A 22,586-nucleotide genomic window follows, 5' to 3' on the forward strand; every position below is an offset into this window, starting at 1 on the left:
ATATATGTAGCGAATATAACAACTGTCACACTAAAACTTTTTGACGTCCCGTTGCAGATGGCACGAACGTGAATTGCAGTTGACTCAGAGATATAAATAATTACATCAGTTAAGCACCCTGGCCTCCTTTGATTACATTGTCGAATTGATCGAATGGTTTTGTAGCTTGAAAACATTATGTCTGCAGTTATATCACAATGGATGTTTTCCACCAAAATAAATAAATAAATAAAAGAAACAACTCGATACAAACGCCTGAGAACCCGCTATCTGTGGGGCTTATGTGAGGGTTTCCCAGAAAATAATACACCGCATTTTTGTCTGAACCGAAAACAATGCTACGAAATTGAAATACTATGGATGTAATACTTGAAGTCTCTCGAGTGAGTGCGCCAAGTTTCCGACCCTTCCGGCAGATAGCGTAATTGCAGGAAGGTGATGTACGTTACAAGTAACGTGCCGTCATTGAATTTCTCACTGCAGAGAAAGCAACTGTGGGGAACAAACGCTTGTACAAATTCTGTACACCGTTTTCCGTCTCCAGAAGTACAGTTAGTTGCAGGGCACGTAGGGTGAGGTCACCAGAAGGCGGTTCGGCTGAGCTCCACCACGATTTACAGCGGTCGAGGAGTCCATCCACGGCTGTCACACCTGACTGTGGCAGCGAGCTAATGATGTGGTTCGCGAGGATACACGCATTGCGACTCGGTAGTTGCTGATGCACTCGTCAGTCAACAAAGGAAGTTCACACAGTGAAGCACTGGGTCCGCCACCAGGACAAGGAATGGTACCGACAGGACATACGAGGCCTTGTTTCGTTTTGCAGGAAGGCCATCGAACGGTATGGGGATTACGTGGAAAAATAGGGTGTCTAGATAAAATACCATTCATTCGTGTGTGCAATTCTCATTATGTCCTATAAAGAATTGTTGAAGAAAAAAAGCGCGGTGAATTACTTTCTGGGCAACCCCCGTAGAAGGCATAAAATAAACTGTCAAATACGTAGATGTGGAGAGCGTGGCATTGACTACCACAGAGAGCAGCCATCGTCAGTACATACAAAAGGTATATATATATCCATGATATATAAATCACCATTTTCTCATCATGAAACTTTAACTACTAGCGTATCAAACGCGTGTCTTTGTTGTAATTAGTTCTTCAGTACTTGCATTATTAAAGGAAATGGGCTCCTTTCGGACCACAAAAAAGGGGAATATGGTCGTGTTTATTAAAAGACTCTGACTGAAAATGGAGGTTCCTGCTGTCTCATTCTACCTTCGTCAATATCTATAATAATTATCCCCAAACAGTTTGGGATGCACACCCACAAGTCCATCGCGGTTCGCTTTAAGTTGCTCATACACACCCACAACCATTTTCCAGCCTAACACTCTCACTCAGCCCAACTCAATGTCATTACCTTTTTGTCTCACTGTTAGTGTGACCTGTCTCACAACCAGACTCTCCTTTGTCTTGTCCTACAAATACTGTCCCCTCTCATTGTGACAATCTCTCTCTTTCTCTGTTTTACACCAGCTTTCCCATTCATTCCTTCATACTACCCTCTTCTTTGGCATTGTAATAGATTCTGTCTTTCATTATCACCAGCCCTCACCCACTTTCACTGTCTCCTTCTGTTTATTCCTCTCCCAGCAGCACTGCCTCCTTCTCTCTTTTCCTAGCACTGCTTTGTCACTGTCACCTATGATCCACTGACACTTTGTCATTATCTTTCTCATTCACTGCCATTGTCTTCTACACTCTTGCTGTACCACAACCAGTGTCTACTGTATTACAGTATTTATTACTCTTCCATCTCTTTCCCACTACCAATGATTTCTTCTCTCTCAGCATTGGAAACTGCGAATATGTAACCATGACAAAATTTTTGAAGGTGGCGAGGCTGCTGGTTCCGCACACTTTTCAGTCAGTCTTTTAATAAACACGGACTTTTTCCACTGGTTTCCTTCTATTCACTGCAAAAGCAGGGCATGTCACTAATATGGATATAATTCTATGGGCTGGTATAATTATGGTAGTTTACTTGTGTGAAATTGAAATAACGCAGCACTATATAAATTCACAGCTCAGATGAAATTTTTGGTGCAGAAAATTTTTTGCATGTGCTTGAGTACTACAACAACATGGTGTTTCCAGAATCGTTTATGATGTTTTCGCCTCCCATAGGACTCTAGTGCGTGTTTTACGTGTACAGGTAGGGTTACTCTGAACCTCTGTATCTCTGAAACTATTAAGTTATCAAGAAGATTTTAGAGGCTGTTCGAGATAGTGATCTTAACAGTATATCGTTAAAATTTCAGACATTTGGCGTGTGTAGCCGTCTTGGAATCCACGGTTCGCTTTTGGACCTAAACACCAGGTTCTCCGTGTTTTCTCAGGAACCGCCCATGACTTATGCTGTCTCCGTAAGCTCTTTAAGACGCACCGTAAGTCAAATGTAATGAAGGAACATCCAGCCGATTTGGTTCCTTTCCCTCAGTTGGTAGAAATGCGTAATGTTTGAATGTCGGCGCTGCATTATAACATATGTATGTTAGGAGGATCCCTCTGTTCAGTATACAAATGGTCCTTAACCCAACCGACATCCAAAACAATTGATCCTACCTTTGTATCAGCAATAGAACCCGAAGTATGGGAATCTCATTTTTATGTGCTACGTTTTGTAACATAACAGACAGCTCACTCTGGCACATGCGTACTGACATATTGTGCTCCTCTTCTGCAAGCACATGGTAATGTATTTTTAATGACTGTTTGTATAGCTGTGACGTGAAATAGGTGTTTCACGGCAAGCCTGAGTTCCTGCCTCACCCAGCAGTTCCCACCTGCACGCCAGAGAGCCTATGTGTCGGTGACCTGATGGACGTAGCGCCACTACGAGGTTTCCGGTGACAATGGAGATCAGTTGTGACGCGTCTCAAGTACGTTGTTGGCAATGGCATTGGCTGACAAGTCTCCGTGCGGCGCTCGCTGCCTTGCACGGCACGCCAGTTTTGCATCGCCGTGGCTTGTCCATGGGGTTATTGCAGTGGTGGAGACGAATTGCACGGCCGGGTCACCGTGAGAAGCAGCTGACAAGTGTGCTGCTCTTCACTGGGAGTCAGGCATTGGCGTGACTGCAGAGCTTCTTTGATACCAGTGGGGACCGACCCAGGATCTGCCGGCTGGCTGTGATACAAGATGGACGACCAAAGATGGATCTTAGACAAACAAGGAGCAACAGGCCGCTGGAATCCTCCAGCCAAAGAGAAAACATGCTGGAGGGAGCTCAGCAGTACTGTGCCTGAGGCTTGAGCAGGTAGCGTGGAGGCAGGAAGTCAGTGGCGGTGCGGACCATCAGTACTGAGTGTGGCCCGCTGTTGATGCGAGATTCGTTTGGCTGGGGAACAGACTGTTTGCCTCCATTCGTCCAGAGGATAAGATAGATGGGAGCCACGAACCGTTTTCAAAAGAAAGATGTCGTATTTTATAATTTTATTTTGGTTGTAGTTTTGAGCAACTGTAGTAAATATATTTACGATAAACTCCAGGCATCACTTGTAAATATATTTTTCTTATGCTTGACTGCTTAATTTGTCTTCTTCATAAGCCTACAATATTATGGATACAATAAATCTTTAGACCTTGGCTATATGTGTATGTGAATTGTAAGAAGCATATTGCATAAAATTACTTAGTATTGGTTTAACAGGTGTCAGTATCTTCGTCAGAGAAGCATAATGCCATGATGTGTCCAGAGAAATAATGTTAGACATGATTATTGTAAGTACAGATTGACAGACTGAAAATTTGCAGTAAGTAAATCACATCTTTTATACATAGCAGAACGATATGCCATGTATTTTCAGATCTATTATAAATAATTTATTGTAAATTTATTTAATTTTATTAATGTATTATTGTATGTGTTTATTTAATTTTATTTATTTTATATATATATATATATATATATATATATATATATATATATATATATATTATAAATAATTTATTGTAATTTTATTTAATTTTATTAATGTATTATTGTATGTGTTTATTTAATTTTATTTATTTTATATATATATATATATATATATATATATATATATATATAATAGAAAGAAACTTCCACATGGGAAAAATATATTAGAAACAAAGATTCCAAGACTTACTAAGCGGGAAAGCGCCGGCAGACATTTAAATATGTCTGCTTGTGTGTGTGTATGTGTGTGTGTGTGTGTGTGTGTGTGTGTGCGTGTGCGAGTGTACACCTGTCCTTTTTTTCCCCTAAGGGAAGTCTTTCCGCTCCCGGGATTGGAATGACTCCTTACCCTCTCCCTTAAAACCCACATCCTTTCGTCTTTTCCTCTCCTTCCTGAAGAAGCAACCATCGGTTGCGAAAGCTAGTAATTCTGTGTGTGTGTTTGTGTGTTTTGTTCATTGTGCCTGTCTCCCGGCGCTTTCCCGCTAGGTAAGTCTTGTAATCTTTGTTTTTAATATATTTTTCCCATGTGGAAGTTTCTTTCTATTATATATATATATATATATATATATATATATATATATATATATATATATATATATGTTGGGACCTGCGAAACCAATACTAATAAAACTTCTGTAACATAGTGCTTATACTTTACGTAAGTCCAAAGGTTTATAATATCCTTTATGTTATAAGCTTTTGAAGATGACAAATTAATTTGTCTGTGAAGCACAATAAAAGTATATTTCCAACTAACAACTGAATTTTCTTCTTAAAAAAGGAGAAAGACTACTGTTACGACGACTGGAATGCTGAGCATAAGAGTGACTTGTGACTTTTGTTGTGTTGGTGTTGAGTGTGGTGGCGTTAACATATAGCCAACATTATGAGCTCATGAAATAGCGAGGCCGCTGTTGAGCTTGCAATTTGAGGAGCAGTAACTTGTAGAAGTGTATTGTATATTGATGAAGCAAAGTGAGGCTGTGTGGGCTCCCGATATTGTGAAGCAGTGAATCATAGAAGGAACTGTACTTAAGTGAGAAACTTTTATTGGCTAAGGTTGCCTTCCTGTGTGCTTTGATAATTGACGTACATTTGGATTTTATGTCACTGTAAATTGCACATGTTGTATGCGTTGTCTTCCCATTTGCTTAAGGTGTTCTTGTGCTATCTTGTTAATTACTGCGTATTGCTGCAAGTCATACTGAATGCCCTTTTTGTAGACTTAATCTCTGTGGGTCGATGTATTCCCAGTGGATGACATACGTATATTAGTTAAAGATTTTCTGATTGGACATACATTCGTGATCCCTCAAGAGTATGTTATAGTGGGTGAGGATTTATTTTTCTCAATTTTTATGTTATTATGTCAGATGTAAGGTCGTTCATAAAACTGATTGGTACTCCAGTTGTAAGGTGTCCCGAATTTTCGGACCTCACATGAGCTTCATCCATAATGACAGTACGATGCAGTATGACATCCTCTGAAAGTAATATCTATATTATATCAACAAAAAACAACTGCAGTAGTCTCATGTACCTAAACTAACAAAACAATATCTACCAATATACTGATAGAGGCATGCATAATTAAGTTAAAGTGAAACACATTTTGGAGATGAACCGAGCAGGTGGTTAATGGCATTGGAAAACCCCACTCAACAAGAAAATGGCAGGCTTCAGCGCAGAAAGGGGTAAGGCCAGAACAATACATTATTTCTTTTAACGTAAATACGGCCGGGACCGAGGGTAAGTGGCTGGATGGCATTAACAGGGCTAGGCGGCGACCCAGCAAGGAAAATAAATTCACCTGTAACGAGTCATCAATTGCCTGAAGCCATACTGGGCGACACAGACACGAGACGGTGGGGAGATCCCCATTATATAAAAGCATTTTGAGAAATTAAATTTCAAGAATCTCTCTCGTGTCGTGGCGAACCGCACAAGTGTGTGGAAAATTGCTTTGCTTCTGCGAAGTGTGGACGCTATGCTTCACATATCGTGGGGACAGATAGCAAAGAGGTAGTTAATTATTCATGTGGGAATTTTTGCATCCAAAGAAATTTTACAAGTCACTCCAACCCCTAGCGAGTGTGCAATAGCCATTATTTCGACTAGGGAAAAATTAATGTTCTACAGATTGCAGGAAAGTAGAGACTGAGTGAATTCAGTCTAGGCCAGAGTAGGGAAATAGGGTTTCAGATCCAGCACAGAGACAACACCATTGCAGATGCCGCTTGGTAAACCAAAAGTGAATCAACGGAAAACGAGTACCATTATGATAGTCACAGATCCCTCCCTCTCGAAATTAAATTACTGTGACTGTCTGGTCTTTTATAGATTATAATTAGCTGAGGATAATAGAATATATTGTAGCAGGATTGCGTTAATTTATTGAAAATACGACACTGTTTAATCCGATGAAATTCTTGCAACAGTGCCTGATGCGATGATCGTAAAAAATACGATTTTTTTAGAATATTGAATAAGATGTAGTTTTAAAGGATTCATTGCATCTCTAATTCACTCGATGACGCCACATCCTGCAAACATCAGCCAAAGAGAACATTTGGATTATCTCCGTATTTCTCTTTTGAAAACGAAAAACTAGCGTGCTCCCCTATGCTTAACCTTTACACGTCGTTGGTATGCATGTTACCCAAGTCGTCCCTAGTTATCCACGTGACAGCTAAAACAGCAGAGATGGATAAGTGATGATCAGTCTCTCGATGAACTTCGGTGTATTTCCGATAGAAAAGATATCCATAAAATTTAAAAGAATACATAAGGAGGAATTCATATAATTGTCACTAAAACTACTAAAGCTTTTTTCTTGTCATGTGCCACTGGCAGTTGTCCAACAAGAAAAGATCATGTTTGTCTTAAAGATCTCTCCACTATCACTGCACCCAGTTGAACTTCAAGATACCCAAGACACACTTCAAATGAACAGCACAGTTTTAGTCAGTTTACACAAAACAAAGGTATGTCAGTAATTGTCGAGAAACAGATATTGAATGAAGAGCGCGAATTCTGTGTGGCATAGGGCTTCAATGGGAGGTTAACCTGGCTGGAAGTTGTGCTGGTGTGGGCTCTTAACGAAATAAAATTTAATTTTATTAACAGTATGAACCATGTAACTACCGAAAATGTGCCACATCAGGGAAAACCGTGTGAAGTACGAAAATGGACAAAACATCTGAACTGTCTTCTCAAGCCCAGAGTATTAAGCAGACATTCTAGATAGAGATGAACCTGGCCCTGTAATGTAGCTAATATTAGGTGCAATTAGAAATGCTCCTGTCACATAACTAGAATGCATAAATTTATAAAATGAAAGGTTGAGATGTATTCTAGAAAGACAAAACAGCTGTTTCCTTTTTCATTCTATATATAATTTAGCACTGTGCTTTCAGAGGTCAAGTGGTACACAACAATCATGATCAGCTACTTCCAACACTCAATAACAAAATATTTAGCTCTTGGACATATTGAACTGGAACATATTAAATTCGTTATCTCTACATATGAAAGGGTTTTTTTTTTTTTTTTTTTTTTTTGCAAGAATGTTTAATAATCTTCATCAGCTGACTTATGTCTATCATGGCAGAGATGGTCAAAGCTCTGAAGTGGTGGAAACTAACAACAAAGGTGCTTTAGTATTGTGTTTAAATGCTGCCCACGCTTGCCACGGTGGAATTATTCAAAAGCCTTTGCAAATTCCGTCAAGTGTATGTATTAACTACTAAGAGATGCATAAACGGCCGCTTTAGAACACGCAACATAAACAAACAAACGGTAGCCGATATTGCGCTGGGACCACGGAACAACCAAATTCAATTTTCCAGCACTGTTATTTTCTCGAGGTTCAGTCATTACTATGCTAGGATAAACAGCGTGGCAATATAATATCGAAAACGAAAGACATGATAATAGGAAAGAAGGACTGAAACTAAACAAGGTTTGGGACGTAGTGGTAAACAAGCGAACAGCGCCAAGTCTTCTGTTGTGCAAGCCCCATAACACACGTCAGTGAGGTTCAGCGGTCTGTTGCAGCGGTCACAATAACCATGGCACTCTTACGTATGAACATTTCGCCTTGCTGTGCTTCTTTAAAACTGAAAAACAGCTACGTTTTTATAGCTTTAGATGGTGTTCAAAGCATTAGGAGACTAAACGTTAGCTACGAAACATGCTATAGGCCACGGTATAATAACCGTAAGATAGATATCACTGTATGTACACATTAAAAGAACTTACGGTAATGTAGCCGGGCGACCAACGTACACCGATATCTCTACAGGTACACAACACTTCATTTGTAAGATAGAAATGCAACACAGAACAGACGTGCAAGGAAAAAAACCTCAGTTTTTGGACCTATCCAGAAAGGCAACGCAAACACCGCGAACACTCTCACCAATACACAACCAAAGATGACCAAAGTCAGAATTTACCGATAGTGGTTATTAATTACTAGCCAGTTGGTAGGTGCCTTTCAATCTGTGCCTCTGTTGTTTAATCAAGGAGGGAGCAGAATTCCAAGAAACGTTTAAGCAAAAATTTGCATTTGTTATGTCACTTGCTAATTTAACTTCATCAGCTGCTCCCTTAACAACAGTATTCCAATATTGGGAAGTGCACGTCAGAATTTCCATGTTGATATACAATCTGTGAGATGTCTGGTGCGAAGGCAGTGTTCTGCTGTAGCATGTACAGAGCGAGTCAGGTGCCCCTACTGCTGTCGTTTTATGCAACCTACAGTGTTACATCTGGCCTCCATAAACCACGCGAAAGATCATCATATTCTCTCTCTCACTGCATGCAAAGTGTTAGTCCTACAGAAAACATGAACAGAAACTTTTAGTAGGAATTTAAATATAGCTATGTTCTGTACTAAGATACGTTTTCACAGGAGACAGTAGTTTTCCAGTTCTTCAAACGAAACATACAAAAGTGGCCTTCTAACGTCCTCCTACTCCCAAAATCTGCCCCCAACCATCAGGAGCTCTGATATGTTGTTCATCGCACTCCCTCCTACTACTGTATAAATTCCTGATTGCTCGAGTTATTTCCCACATTCGACCTTTCTTGATCTTCATTGACTGTCGTTATTACGCCATCAGTTTAGTAGAGCAATTGACGTCTGAGTAAACTTTATTAAAAAATTTTATGAATTTTAAAACCATCATTGGAATCGTCATGTCTTCTAACTGCGAAACTAATATGCTGGTAAGAGATAGTTTGGATCAAAATGCCAAGGTAATTAGTTGTAGTGTAACTTGAGGAAAATAATTTCTCATTCCTTACCCTCAAGGTCATGTTTAAATTGTTGTTGTTGTTGTTGTCTTCAGTCCTGAGACTGGTTTGATGCAGCTCTCCATGCTACTCTATCCTGTGCAAGCTGCTTCATCTCCCAGTACCTACTGCAACCTACATCCTTCTGAATCTGCTTAGTGTACTCATCTCTCGGTCTCCCTCTACGATTTTTACCCTCCACGCTGCCCTCCAATGCTAAATTTGTGATCCCTTGGTGCCTCAAAACATGTCCTACCAACCGATCCCTTCTTCTAGTCAAGTTGTGCCACAAACTTCTCTTCTCCCCAATCCTATTCAATACCTCCTCATTAGTTACGTGATCTATCCACCTTATCTTCAGTATTCTTCTGTAGCACCACATTTCGAAAGCTTCTATTCTCTTCTTGTCCAAACTAGTTATCGTCCATGTTTCACTTCCATACATGGCTACACTCCAAACAAATACTTTCAGAAACGACTTCCTGATACATAAATCTATATTCGATGTTAACAAATTTCTCTTCTTCAGAAACGCTTTCCTTGCCATTGCCAGTCTACATTTTATATCCTCTCTACTTCGACCATCATCAGTTATTTTACTTCCTAAATAGCAAAACTCCTTTACTACTTTAAGTGTCTCATTTCCTAATCTAATTCCCTCAGCATCACCCGATTTAATTTGACTACATTCCATTATCCTCGTTTTGCTTTTGTTAATGTTCATCTTATATCCTCCTTTCAAGACACTGTCCATTCCGTTCAACTGCTCTTCCAAGTCCTTTGCCGTCTCTGACAGAATTACAATGTCATCGGCAAACCTCAAAGTTTTTACTTCGTCTCCATGAATTTTAATACCTACTCCAAATTTTTCTTTTGTTTCCTTTACTGCTTGCTCAATATACAGATTGAATAACATCGGGGAGAGGCTACAACCCTGTCTCACTCCTTTCCCAACCACTGCTTCCCTTTCATGCCCCTCGACTCTTATTACTGCCATCTGGTTTCTGTACAAATTATAAATAGCCTTTCGCTCCCTGTATTTTACCCCTGCCACCTTTAGAATTTGAAAAAGAGTATTCCAGTCAACATTGTCAAAAGCTTTCTCTAAGTCTACAAATGCTAGAAACGTAGGTTTGCCTTTTCTTAATCTTTCTTCTAAGATAAGTCGTAAGGTCAGTATTGCCTCACGTGTTCCAACATTTCGACGGAATCCAAACTGATCCTCCCCGAGGTCTGCATCTACCAGTTTTTCCATTCGTCTGTAAAGAATTCGCGTTAGTATTTTGCAGCCGTGGCTTATTAAACTGATAGTTCGGTAATTTTCACATCTGTCAGCACCTGCTTTCTTTGGGATTGGAATTATTATATTCTTCTTGAAGTCTGAGGGTATTTCGCCTGTCTCATACATCTTGCTCACCAGCTGGTAGAGTTTTGTCATGACTGGCTCTCCCAAGGCCGTAAGTAGTTCTAATGGAATGTTGTCTACTCCGGGTGCCTTGTTTCGACTCAGGTCTTTCAGTGCTCTGTCAAACTCTTCACGCAGTATCGTATCTCCCATTTCGTCTTCATCTACATCCTCTTCTATTTCCATAATATTTTCCTCAAGTACATCGCCCTTGTATAAACCTTCTATATACTCCTTCCACCTTTCTGCCTTCCCTTCTTTGCTTAGAACTGGGCTGCCATCTGAGCTCTTGATATTCATACACGTGGTTCTCTTCTCTCCAAAGGTCTCTTTAATTTTCCTGTAGGCAGTATCTATCTTACCCCTAGTGAGATAAGCTTCTACATCCTTACATTTGTCCTCTAGCCATCCCTGTTTAGCCATTTTGCACTTCCTGTCGATCTCATTTTTGAGACGTTTGTATTCCTTTTTGCCTGCTTCATTTACTGCATTTTTATATTTTCTCCTTTCATCAATTAAATTCAATATTTCTTCTGTTACCCAAGGATTTCTAGCAGCCCTCGTCTTTGTACCTACTTTATCCTCTGCTGCCTTGTTTAAATTAATAATGTTAAATTCTAAGCTGGTGGTGTAATAGCCGAATCAATAGAGACCGAAAGAAGTCGAATATCGGGAATAGTTCATCTGGCCGGAAATTTTTAGTTGTAGGAGGGAGTGCCACGAAATACACATTCTAGAAATCCTTACCCGTGAGGCAAGAGTGTGGGGTGGAGATCCGTTCGAGGGTCACTTCCATACGTTTTTCTGAAATATTCATCAAAAATGCGCCCCAGTACAAAATTTAACTACATTAAATTTCCCCCTAGAAGGTACTGATCATGTTTTCTGTAGGACTAGCAGGATGAACGTAGCAAACAGGAGAATATGATAATCTCGTGCGTAGTTTATGAAGCCCAGATATAGCATTACGGGCTGCGTAAATCGAGAATGGTAGGGGCAGTTGAATCACTATGTATAAGAAAGCAGTTAAGATCTTATAAACAGAGGCCGAGGTTTCTACTTAAAGTCTGCCTGGAATCCTGCTCATCGCCTGGTGCTTCTTTGTCGCATTCGCACAAGTATGAAGGTTTCCTTGGGTTGGTGTACAATACTACTTCTTTAGGTTACTTGATTAACCTGACGGAGAAAGCTTTGGACAATGCAGCTTTGTCCGTGCTGGGGAAAGGTTTAAGCTTTGCATCGACACAGCAATGTGTCGTGTGTCAACCGGGTCCTGTTGCCCAAAGAGTAATATTAATCTAACTGCTGAGAGGGCGGAATTGCGTTTACTCGCGGTGGCTCCTCATATTGCTATCATATCCGCGGACAAGGCCAATACCATTGAGCCGTGCGTCGTTCATGTGCGTGCCATCTGATATATAACACCTTGTTTTACTGTACAGCCGCCTCGTCATTTTAAATTTAAATTACTGGTGTCGATGAATTACTGTCTTGCATGCCCGTGAGTGGCAGCAGCAGCGCATATCGACATCTGCCCTGTCGTATTATCTGTGCTGGACGGCTATTACTTCCCGGTCTTGATGTGTCGTGGAAAGAGATCGGACCTGGGGCGGTTGGAGTTGAAACGTGGCGGAAGTGCAGTCGGTGTGTAGCAGCAGTCTGGGACTGAGCGCTAGGGAGGCGCGGTCAGCCAGTACTCGCCGACCGCTCGCGAAACAGGATGAACTGTCCGACGGACGGGATCTACCGCTGGTCGGTCGTTCAGTTGGTCGCCTCTTTGGGCGACGTGTGTTTGGTCCTTTGGCCGTTTCTGGACGTCGTCGCTGGGTCATCTTGCTCGACGTGGCTGGGTTCCTTCTTGCGGAGACGTTGGGCCAATGGGCAAGCGATACCGCTGCACGTTTGGGTCCGGGCCAGTGTCCCCAGATTGCCGTTTCTCTCAGTTCCCGACGGACAGCGGACGCACATGGCTTGAGTGCCAACGACCTTGGTTGGTTTTTGGTCGGTCGTCTAGTCAAACGACGTGTTTCGCCTCCGACCGTCCATCGGGCGTGTCCGCCGGTGACTTGTTGTAGTTGTTCATCAGTGATTCGTTTTACGAGTGTTTCAGTTCTTCGTGGCAGTGTTTCGTGCAACACTGTGCACCATGTGTCAGTTCGACTGTACAATGCTTTAAATGCTGCAATGCTGTCTGCGTACTGCAGCAGCCAGTTGGTCGGCTGCGACACAGCAGCGAGTGAGTGTTTTATTACTGTGTTGATCCTGTCCGCCACGGCGTGTAGTTCCACAACTTTTGCGATGTTCATTTATATCAGTAGTTATTGTGCCTTGGCTTAGCAACACACCAATATTTGAAGACCAGTGTTACTGGTCTCTTCACCTCGCTGGCATTTTGGTTGTAGTGTTTTGATCTGGTGACCGACATCAAGTAAGTGGTTGGTTCGTTGGCTGTCTGTCGGTTGGTTTGCCTTCCGATTTATAGATTGTTGGTGAGCTGACTGTCTCGCCTAAACGGCCGCTAGTATTACAATTCTGGGCCGACCCTTGGAAACTTCTGAGCGCCGTTCAGTGTCTGTTACATAGTAACATCGCTATTTCGGTTTTAGTTATTTGGTTCATGTATAGTCATCAGTCAAGTTTTTATATATCCTGCATTAATGTTCTTCTTTTGCCCTTTAGGCATAACATTCCTTATACGGGGGATTGCAGCCGAATCTTACATCAAATCTTTTAAAGCCTTAACCCGTTAAATTATTGTGTTGATGTGTGGCCTTAACCCGAGTATTAATATCTCTTAAATTAATATCCTTCTCTTGCCCTTAAGGCATGAGCCTTATTCTTTATTTAATATGAAATGTTTTAAGATAAGGCCTTCTGCTTAATATGCAGCCTCCAGCCTAGTTCCATTAAAATTAAATTCCTAACGCCTTCAGCAGATTAGATTGAAGATTTAGAATACACTCCTGGAAATGCAAAAAAGAACACATTGACACCAGTGTGTCAGACCCACCATACTTGCTCCGGACTCTGCGAGAGGGCTGTACAAGCAATGATCACACGCACGGCACAGCGGACACACCAGGAACCGCGGTGTTTGCCGTTGAATGGCGCTAGCTGCGCAGCATTTGTGCACCGCCGCCGTCAGTGTCAGCCAGTTTGCCGTGGCATACGGAGCTCCATCACAGTCTTTAACACTGGTAGCATTCCGCGACAGCGTGGACGTGAACCGTATGTGCAGTTGACGGACTTTGAGCGAGGGCGTATAGTGGGCATGCGGGAGGCCGGGTGGACGTACCGCCGAATTGCTCAACACGTGGGGCGTGAGGTCTCCACAGTACATCGATGTTGTCGCCAGTGGTCGGCGGAAGGTGCACGTGCCCGTCGACCTGGGATCGGACCGCAGCGACACACGGATGCTCGCCAAGACCGTAGGATCCTACGCAGTGCCGTAGGGGACCGCACCGCCACTTCCCAGCAAATTAGGGACACTGTTGCTCCTAGGGTATCGGCGAGGACCATTCGCAACCGTCTCCATGAAGCTGGGCTACGGTCCCGCACACCGTTTGGCCGTCTTCCGCTCACGCCCCAACATCGTGCAGCCAGCCTCCAGTGGTGTCGCGACAGGCGTGAATGGAGGGACGAATGGAGACGTGTCGTCTTCAGCGATGAGAGTCGCTTCTGCCTTGGTGCCAATGATAGTCGTATGCGTGTTTGGCGCCTTGCAGGTGAGCGCCACAATCAGGACTGCATACGACCGAGGCACACAGGGCCAACACCCGGCATCATGGTGTGGGGAGCGATCTCCTACACTGGCCGTACACCTCTGGTGATCGTCGAGGGGACACTGAATAGTGCACGGTACATCCAAACCGTCATCGAACCCATCGTTCTACCATTCCTAGACCGGCAAGGGAACTTGCTGTTCCAACAGGACAATGCACGTCCGCATGTATCCCGTGCCACCCAACATGCTCTAGAAGGTGTAAGTCAACTACCCTGGCCAGCAAGATCTGCGGATCTGTCCCCCATTCAGCATGTTTGGGACTGGATGAAGCGTCGTCTCACGTGGTCTGCACGTCCAGCACGAACGCTGGTCCAACTGAGGCGCCAGGTGGAAATGGCATGGCAAGCCGTTCCACAGGACTTCATCCAGCATCTCTACGATCGTCTCCATGGGAGAATAGCAGCCTGCATTGCTGCGAAAGGTGGATATACACTGTACTAGTGCCGACATTGTGCATGCTCTGTTGCCTGTGTCTATGTGCCTGTGGTTCTGTCAGTGTGATCATGTGATGTATCTGACCCCAGGAATGTGTCAATAAAATTTCCCCTTCCTGGGACAATGAATTCACGGTGTTCTTATTTCAATTTCCAGGAGTGTATATTCTTGGGATGAAACTCCAGAAGAATGTTGTATTTCAATTTTGATTAGGCCTTGTGTTTTGGATTTTGAATGTGGCCTTCAGCCGATCTAAAGTTAATCAAAGGAAGTCCATTAAAGTTTATAATATTGCGTGTTGATAAATAAAGTTATAAATTTTGTATGTTGAGTGCATCTTTCAGGAACACATTTTGGGCCCTTTCCACAACCTAATCCACTCTGTCTTGCTATCCCAGGCATTTCAACCATAGATGTGTTGCACAGGAATGATTACGATCAAAATATGCTATATTTACTGTCTGATCTCAGGAATCGCTGGCTGAATGCTGAACCAACAGGAACGGTTGAGAGAAATACTAACAACCTCATGAAGAAAAGTTTCTTGTCGCTAGAGACTATTAAAACTTTAACTCTTATTCTGCAGTGCTCCTAGACTACATGGCCTACCGAATATCTAACAGAAAGAAGTTCCTCCTTGGCTATTGCCAGTAGCGCTGGTGCTTCCAACTGCTGTGTATCAAAACACCTGTTAATCGCAATATCAGGTTCAAAATGGTTCAAATGGCTCCGAGCACTATGGGACTTAACGTCTGAGGTCATCAGTCCCCTAGAACTTAGAACTACTTAAACCTAACTCACCTAAGTACTTCATACACATTCATGTCCGAGGCAGGATTGGAACTGGCGACAGTAGCGGTCGCGCGGCTCCAGACTGTAGCGCCTAGAACCACTCGAACCACTCGCCCACCACGGCCAGCGCTCTATCAGGCCTTTGTGTCCATCACGTTAGGAACTCGGCGAATTTCTGTCGATTGGAGGGACTGCTTTTAACTGACTCAGTATTTTTGTAAATTTGGTGTGGGCTTTCTGTTCAAATGCATTCCTCTCTCCTGTTATCTATATTTCATTGAGGTTAGGTTTGGTGTTGAATATATTAACCTATTTTGATATATGTTGACGTCCACTTACATTTTACTCAGTGCCCATAAAGCTTTCTCGCATGCTCATAGCCAACGTTTTAATGGAAGATATCTGGGAAAATGCACAGGAACAGGCGGCGTTGAAAGTTATGACCTTTTTCAAATACGAAGATGATACATTTGTTGTTTGGCCTGATGGGATTGAGAATTTAAACAGCCGTTTAGAACATCTGAATTCAATCCATCCGAGTACTTGCTTCACGATGGAGGTGGAAAAGATAGCTGCATACCTGATGTTTTTGTCTGGAGGAAGTGTGATGCTGCTTTTCTACAAGCTATTTACGGAAAGCCAACTCACACTGACGTCATCGTCTGGCTGAGGATGAAGAGACTGGTTGATAGAGGCTATGTCACCTTGGACCTTGAAAGTGTGTCAGCTGAGTTAGCTAACTCGATGTCACCTCAGGCCAGAATATTTATAGTGAAAAACAGATGAGTCATGAGTTGCGCTATCGATCATCCGTAATTCGGATGAGTGGTGAAAATATCGATGTAGCACATAAGTGTACGGCATTTTCGTCTTACACACTCAATATTTCTAACAGTACTGATCATATTCTGCGCGGAAGCACGGTATGGATTGTGTTTTACCACCAACAACTAAGGTTAGGACCCATTTAGGATTGGTGAAGAACAATTTTCGTTCACACAACGTGGATGTCTACCAAATATTTTGCAGTTTTTGCGTATCACACATTGATCAGACCACCAGAACCGTCTGGGATCGGTATTTTGAACAGAATCGTATCACACGCTTACACAAACTGAGCAAATCTGCTGTTTCAGTAAATTGTCTTGGCAGCGACCAAACTAAGGAATATAGCAACACAGACGTCCAGGCATGCATTTCCAGCTACTGGGATGGTGTTATTAAGAAAGCGGTTGATATTAAGTTAGCAAGTGACATTGTAAATGGAGACTGAAGTTTTCGTTTAAATTTTGCTTGGAAACTAGCTCTCTTGTTGGTCAAACAAAAGAGAGTTTGATTTAGTTTTACATGCTCATCCGTTGGCAGTTAATATTCACTTGTGATAATTTATGACGCCGATCATCTTCGTTTGTGTAGTAGTGCTAGTGTTTACGGTATTTCATTATTGATTTTGGATCTGGGTTACAAGGACTATACAGCGAATAAGTGTTTACGGTACGTACGCTATATTTCTGTATATGACCCGTATATTGAGGATTTAAATTTCCTAGCACACCGATCTCTCGTACTATTTGTGCATTGAAAACGACAGAATGTCCATCTGCCTACATACATCGACAGTTGTCGAAGACGTTACCTCGCTTCAAACCCGGAAGTTGTTAGGAAATTTTATACGCCGAGGAACCCCAAATTTCACTTGTACACATTGTTTTTCTGCCCTCCACCTCTCGTTTTCACATGATTCGGATTCCTCATCTAGCCTTTTTCAATGTCTTAAGAAATATCCCTCTAGCAGGTATTAATGCAAGCGCACTAGATAGGAAAATGTGCATTCCCAGCACATCACACTATTTTACAAATGATAACACGGTCCGTTATAGGTTGTATGTTAATGTTCTTTAGTTAAGTCCTGCGATTAGCTAATGCCGAAACTGTGTCATATTCCAGTACCTGAATTTCAAATATGGCTACCAATGCCGAAAACAACAAAAGAATTTATGTCACACTTTTCTTTCACTGCGTTCTTGATTTTCTCAGTACGACTCCCAATAGAGAACTAACATCTTTGGGACTTGGGTATGTTGATAATTATAACTCAACATCTTGGACCTCATTCTTTTGTATTCATGTATACTTCATACCAACTTGTTCGTTACTAGCAACACTGTCATTTCTTTGTATGGAAGACCTAATGAGCCTCTTTTATGTACAGCTCCTAGAAGTTATCTTCTGTGTTTTGAATCATTCACGAGTAGGAACTTCCTCATTAGCCTAGTTTGTCAGTCGGTGTCGAAACTGGCAACTCACTGTTATTTTAATACCGAAGGAAGTATACAGTCATTCCGTGTCATGTTCAGCTTATGGACACTCGGGACAAACAAAATTAGTGTTACGTAACGACGAAGCATATCCAGACAATATGTCTCTATGAATTTCATAAGTATTACGAGAAAGAACTGTGAGCAATGTAGCATCAAAGGAACGTCGTACTCTGTTAACATGGTATTGTATAATTTTCACAACCGAAAGAGGAGGGAAAGAACTTTGATTTTTAGGATAGTGCATAATCTGCGAGAAGTGTGAAAGATTCCGTGAGTAAACATCTGATTATTCAACTACCTTAAACTTCTTGCTGGTCATACCTGAAGCTAGAAAATAATGAATATCTGTGTCTACAACTCAGTGATAGCGATCCCAAGTGGAAAGAGGATATAATAAACGTTATCAGACTACTAATTGAGCTCCAAAGAGAAAAGAATAACATAAAAGTAAGTAGGTGCGTTGTTGACATTCGTATCGTACCATAATCTAATGATTTACTTCATCTTCCAGCCAGTGAGCTTTTCTTTTAACAAAGTGAAAATTCACCACTACGCACACAAAGGCCACCCTATACGTGTCACACGCACACTCACAATACCTTCTCCGTCATTTGTCGGGCCTTGCAAAGACGCCAGCCGATGAAAGGGAAATGCTGACGCAGAGGCCGACGCTATCAACACGACCACCCACACACGAGGTCTAAAAAAGCGAAAGCGGGTCATTCGGTGGCCCGGAATCAGCGCCGAAAGCAGCCAGGATCGCCTCCCCCGCCCCCACATCAAACCGCGCCTTTGTCAGCAGAACTACAGAACTGTTGCTCGCAACCCCACCACTCTACCTTCCGAGTGCGGGCCTGGAACTGTGCCAGGATTCAAATCGCATCACGTTTCGATCAACGAAGACCAACACTTCCGCTTGAATGTCGACTGAGACTATCGCAGCAGCCGTTGAACGCTGCCACCTCAAGAGAAGAAAGCTGACGAGACCACGTGCGCAAAATGCAAAAATTTCGTAAGTGCACAATTGTTGTTTCATAAAACTGCGTAGTCTTCCGCGACCAACGTCAGTTGACTAAAAGTTTTCTGAGTGTTGTACCTCGTCATAATGTAAAAACAGCTGTATTGGAGAAACCAACGTTTCGCCCATTTTGAGTCTACTGATATGCTTTAGCTGTGAGGAGTTGCTTATATTTTTTTCGTTGCTGCTCACTGAGCACGACGTTTTCTCATAATTTGTAGGATCATAGTTATGGTCGGCCACTGAATGGGGAAGGAGAGGGAACTTTACTATAATAGGTTGCTACAGTGGAGGAAATGTTGTTGTCCATTGCTTGTTGCACTCTTTGTTATCTTTGGTGCTCATCGGCGAATGAGACGTGGCTTCTTGTTTTCCTGTTGGTGGGAGCACGCGGTGCAGCGGCAGTTACTCGCCGACAATAGACAAGCAGTTCTCCACTCCCTCCAACGTAGCAAGCTATTATAATAAAGTTCCCGCTCCTTCAGCCTCCAGTAACTAATCATATCTACGAACTTTTAAAATTATCATGTAATGTCATGCTTAATGATTGGCAATGACAAAATATAAGCGACGCCTCACAGCTGAAGCACATCAGTAGCCTAGAAGACGGCCACTCTGAAAGTGGCCGAAACGTAGGTTTCTTCACTATAGTACTTTTAAAATTATGACACACTAACATTCTCAAAAAAATTCATCAATTGTTATTTTCAGTTAATACCCAAATTACTTTCACCACAGTTGTCACATCCTCACTAGGGTTTTCTTTTGTTGTTTCCAAATACATATATGCAGATTGTACCGTATGTATGTTAGGGAATATGTTGCAATATAGTGTGATTAAATTGTATGTATACTTTTGCTTTTATTTACATTTTGTGTGCCCTGTGGTTGCCAGCAGAAATCAGCCACAATTTTAACTAAATACGCCTTGTCGTCTTCAAACATAGAGATGTTAGGGCATCGTCTGAACAAAATTTTCTCTTGGAATACAACATTTAAAAACGTATATATCAGTACAGTCGTATCGTATGTCACTTATTAGTTTGCCTGGTAAAGCTTTCTTTATGTGAATTTAGAATGATCTGTGGACATTCGTAAAAATTTTGTGAGGCTATGTTCATTATAGATTACTAGCTGTTACCTGTGGCCGTCCTCGGTTATAAGTAGTGTGGTTGTGATAATCTGAGTGACAAGTGAGTAACTAAGCTAATGTCTGTGCAACATCGGCAGCTGCCCTTACATGTCTGCCTATTTGGATAAGCATAGCTTCTGTGCCCTCGCCCCCCCCCCCCCCCCTTGCCCCCTGGCGCAACGCATTAAGCCATAAGACATGGTATGCGCGCCATTGCCGAATGGAACATGCGGAACGGTGTGGGCAGGAAAGTACATTTGTGCATCATGCTATTGAAGCTATGTATTGTGCAACATGTACATTATGCAACAGATTTAAAAAAATTTAAACGTTCTCTAAATTTACTGATGTCGATATTTTTATTTACATTTTCACTTTTACTTAATGAAGTAGCCAGTGTTCTTCCTCAGGGTTCCAGGAATTCAGTGATTTTGTCGTGAAAACACAACAGACAGATTTACTTTTGCACTTAATATTGGAGTGGAAACATTGCTTAGCCATGTTGAGGACTGAATAAGCCTTGTACCAATCACGTTGAAACGTATTACGTGGAAGCTATATACAAAAAAAAATCACAGTTATACTAGTATTCAAAATTCAGAGGGAATTACTTTTGCACATAGTATATAGCTTTTTCTAATTAGCCTAATATTCTACAAATCAATAAACATCTTTCCCTAATCACTTTCTTAACTAGCCTGAACTCTTCCTCAACGTTGAACCCGGTCTCCGCAATAAATTTTATCAAAATCGGCTCAGGGGTTTAGTCGTGATTATATAAAGGACAGACACACTTCCGTTTTTATAATATTATAACGGATATGGATTTTGTGAATTTTAATAGCATTTACTTCCGTTTCCTTCCACCTGTTGGTGAATTCTGGGTCTTGTTATGTTTCTTTACTTTGGACACAAGTTTCACTGCATAATATGCGTTTTTACCCCCTCTTAACAGTCGTTTTGGTTTCACTGCTTTTTTTCGGTTGGCAGGCACAGGATACATAAAATGTAAATGAAAGGTAAAGCCCATTTTAATTTAAATAACAGTATGTGATGTATCCAACATGAAATTCCTATGTATGTATTACAGGAATAATAAAAAAGAACCCCACTGAAAGTACCACAAATGTTGTGAAACATGTTTAAGTATTGAAGCAAAGCAATAACTATCAACTGTAATGAGGTGGACCTTCCTTAATTACTTATGATGTTCCTGTAAGCACGGAACGGACCATAAAATTCCAATATCAACTTAGTATGTTGTAGGATCTTAAAGAACGAGCGAAAAATGTGGAGTAAACTTCCACTTAATGTAGTGAATCACATCCCATTTTAAATGTCACTAAATGTAAGATTGTGACAGTAAGAAAGGATAGAACCCAACAGTGTCCCATTACAAGATTAGGGGTGCACATCATATGAGCACATTACATGACACAAATTTTAGGGCTGACTATTAAAGCAATACGACATGGTACACTCACTTACAGTCGTTATTAGGGAAGAAGATAAGAATATTTACGTTTGTTGAAAGTGTTCTGGGAAAAAGCAATTGTCGGCGAAAGTAGGTGTTAGCCGTCCGAACAACTACAACGGTGGGTTCGAAATACTCAGCAACTTGTACCACATATGAACTTCAGTGAACCAGCTATGAATGACATTTTATTAACAAATAAACACAGAAAAGATATTTGCGGATACGTGAAGACAGCGCTGGAATATAATTTGACAAGTACTGTCTATAAATGCATATAAATTATCGATCTATGTAACATTCATGGAACGTCACGCCCCACAAAGGGAACAAACCAAATCTCAGCACCTCTGGCAACAACACTTAGAGGACACGATTTCTGTGTACTTAAGTAACAATCTCGTAACGATTACATAGCACAGCGAGTTTTTGTATACCCAACTCGTTGTTTATACAACAGAAAAAGGCTGCTGATTTTCACCGCTTCTCGCTGAAGTCACAACTTCGAATTCTAGTAGTTGTTCGGCCTTTCCATCTAGACAGTTTTGCCTGTGGCGGCTGGAGCGTGAAACCTTTGACAGCTAACGTAAACACAAGAGCTGAGGGTAACTGACGATCTTGGTCACTACACAAAGAATCAGCAAAGAATGTAACGTACGAGACGCTACTGCAACCAGTTCTACTGTTCCATATTTTGATAGGGTTATTAATCAGGCACGACAATAGATAACGAACGAATTCAGAGATGAGTTGACTGTAATAAGTCGTTGTAGCTCATACGAAGCTGTAATCGAAATGCTTGTTTAACGTGAATAGCAATCCTTGGAATAAAGAAAACATCACTTATTGGTCCAGGTACCGTGAGAGTAGGAAAAGAGGTATTAGGGGATGCAAACACAAAATTTTCATTATTGCAGTACGCTAGTGGAACAGGGCAGA

At 41.7% G+C, this 22,586-nt stretch overlaps 1 protein-coding gene across 1 annotated transcript in view; it reads right to left on the reverse strand.

Annotated features, from left to right (window-relative positions):
- Positions 1-22,586, reverse strand: part of LOC126278537 (galanin receptor type 2-like) — a 1,269,802-nt gene that overhangs the window by 207,988 nt on the left and 1,039,228 nt on the right. The gene's annotated exons all lie outside the window — the stretch shown is intronic.

This window comes from Schistocerca gregaria, chromosome 6 (assembly GCF_023897955.1).
Source record: "Schistocerca gregaria isolate iqSchGreg1 chromosome 6, iqSchGreg1.2, whole genome shotgun sequence".
NCBI lineage: Eukaryota > Metazoa > Arthropoda > Insecta > Orthoptera > Acrididae > Schistocerca > Schistocerca gregaria.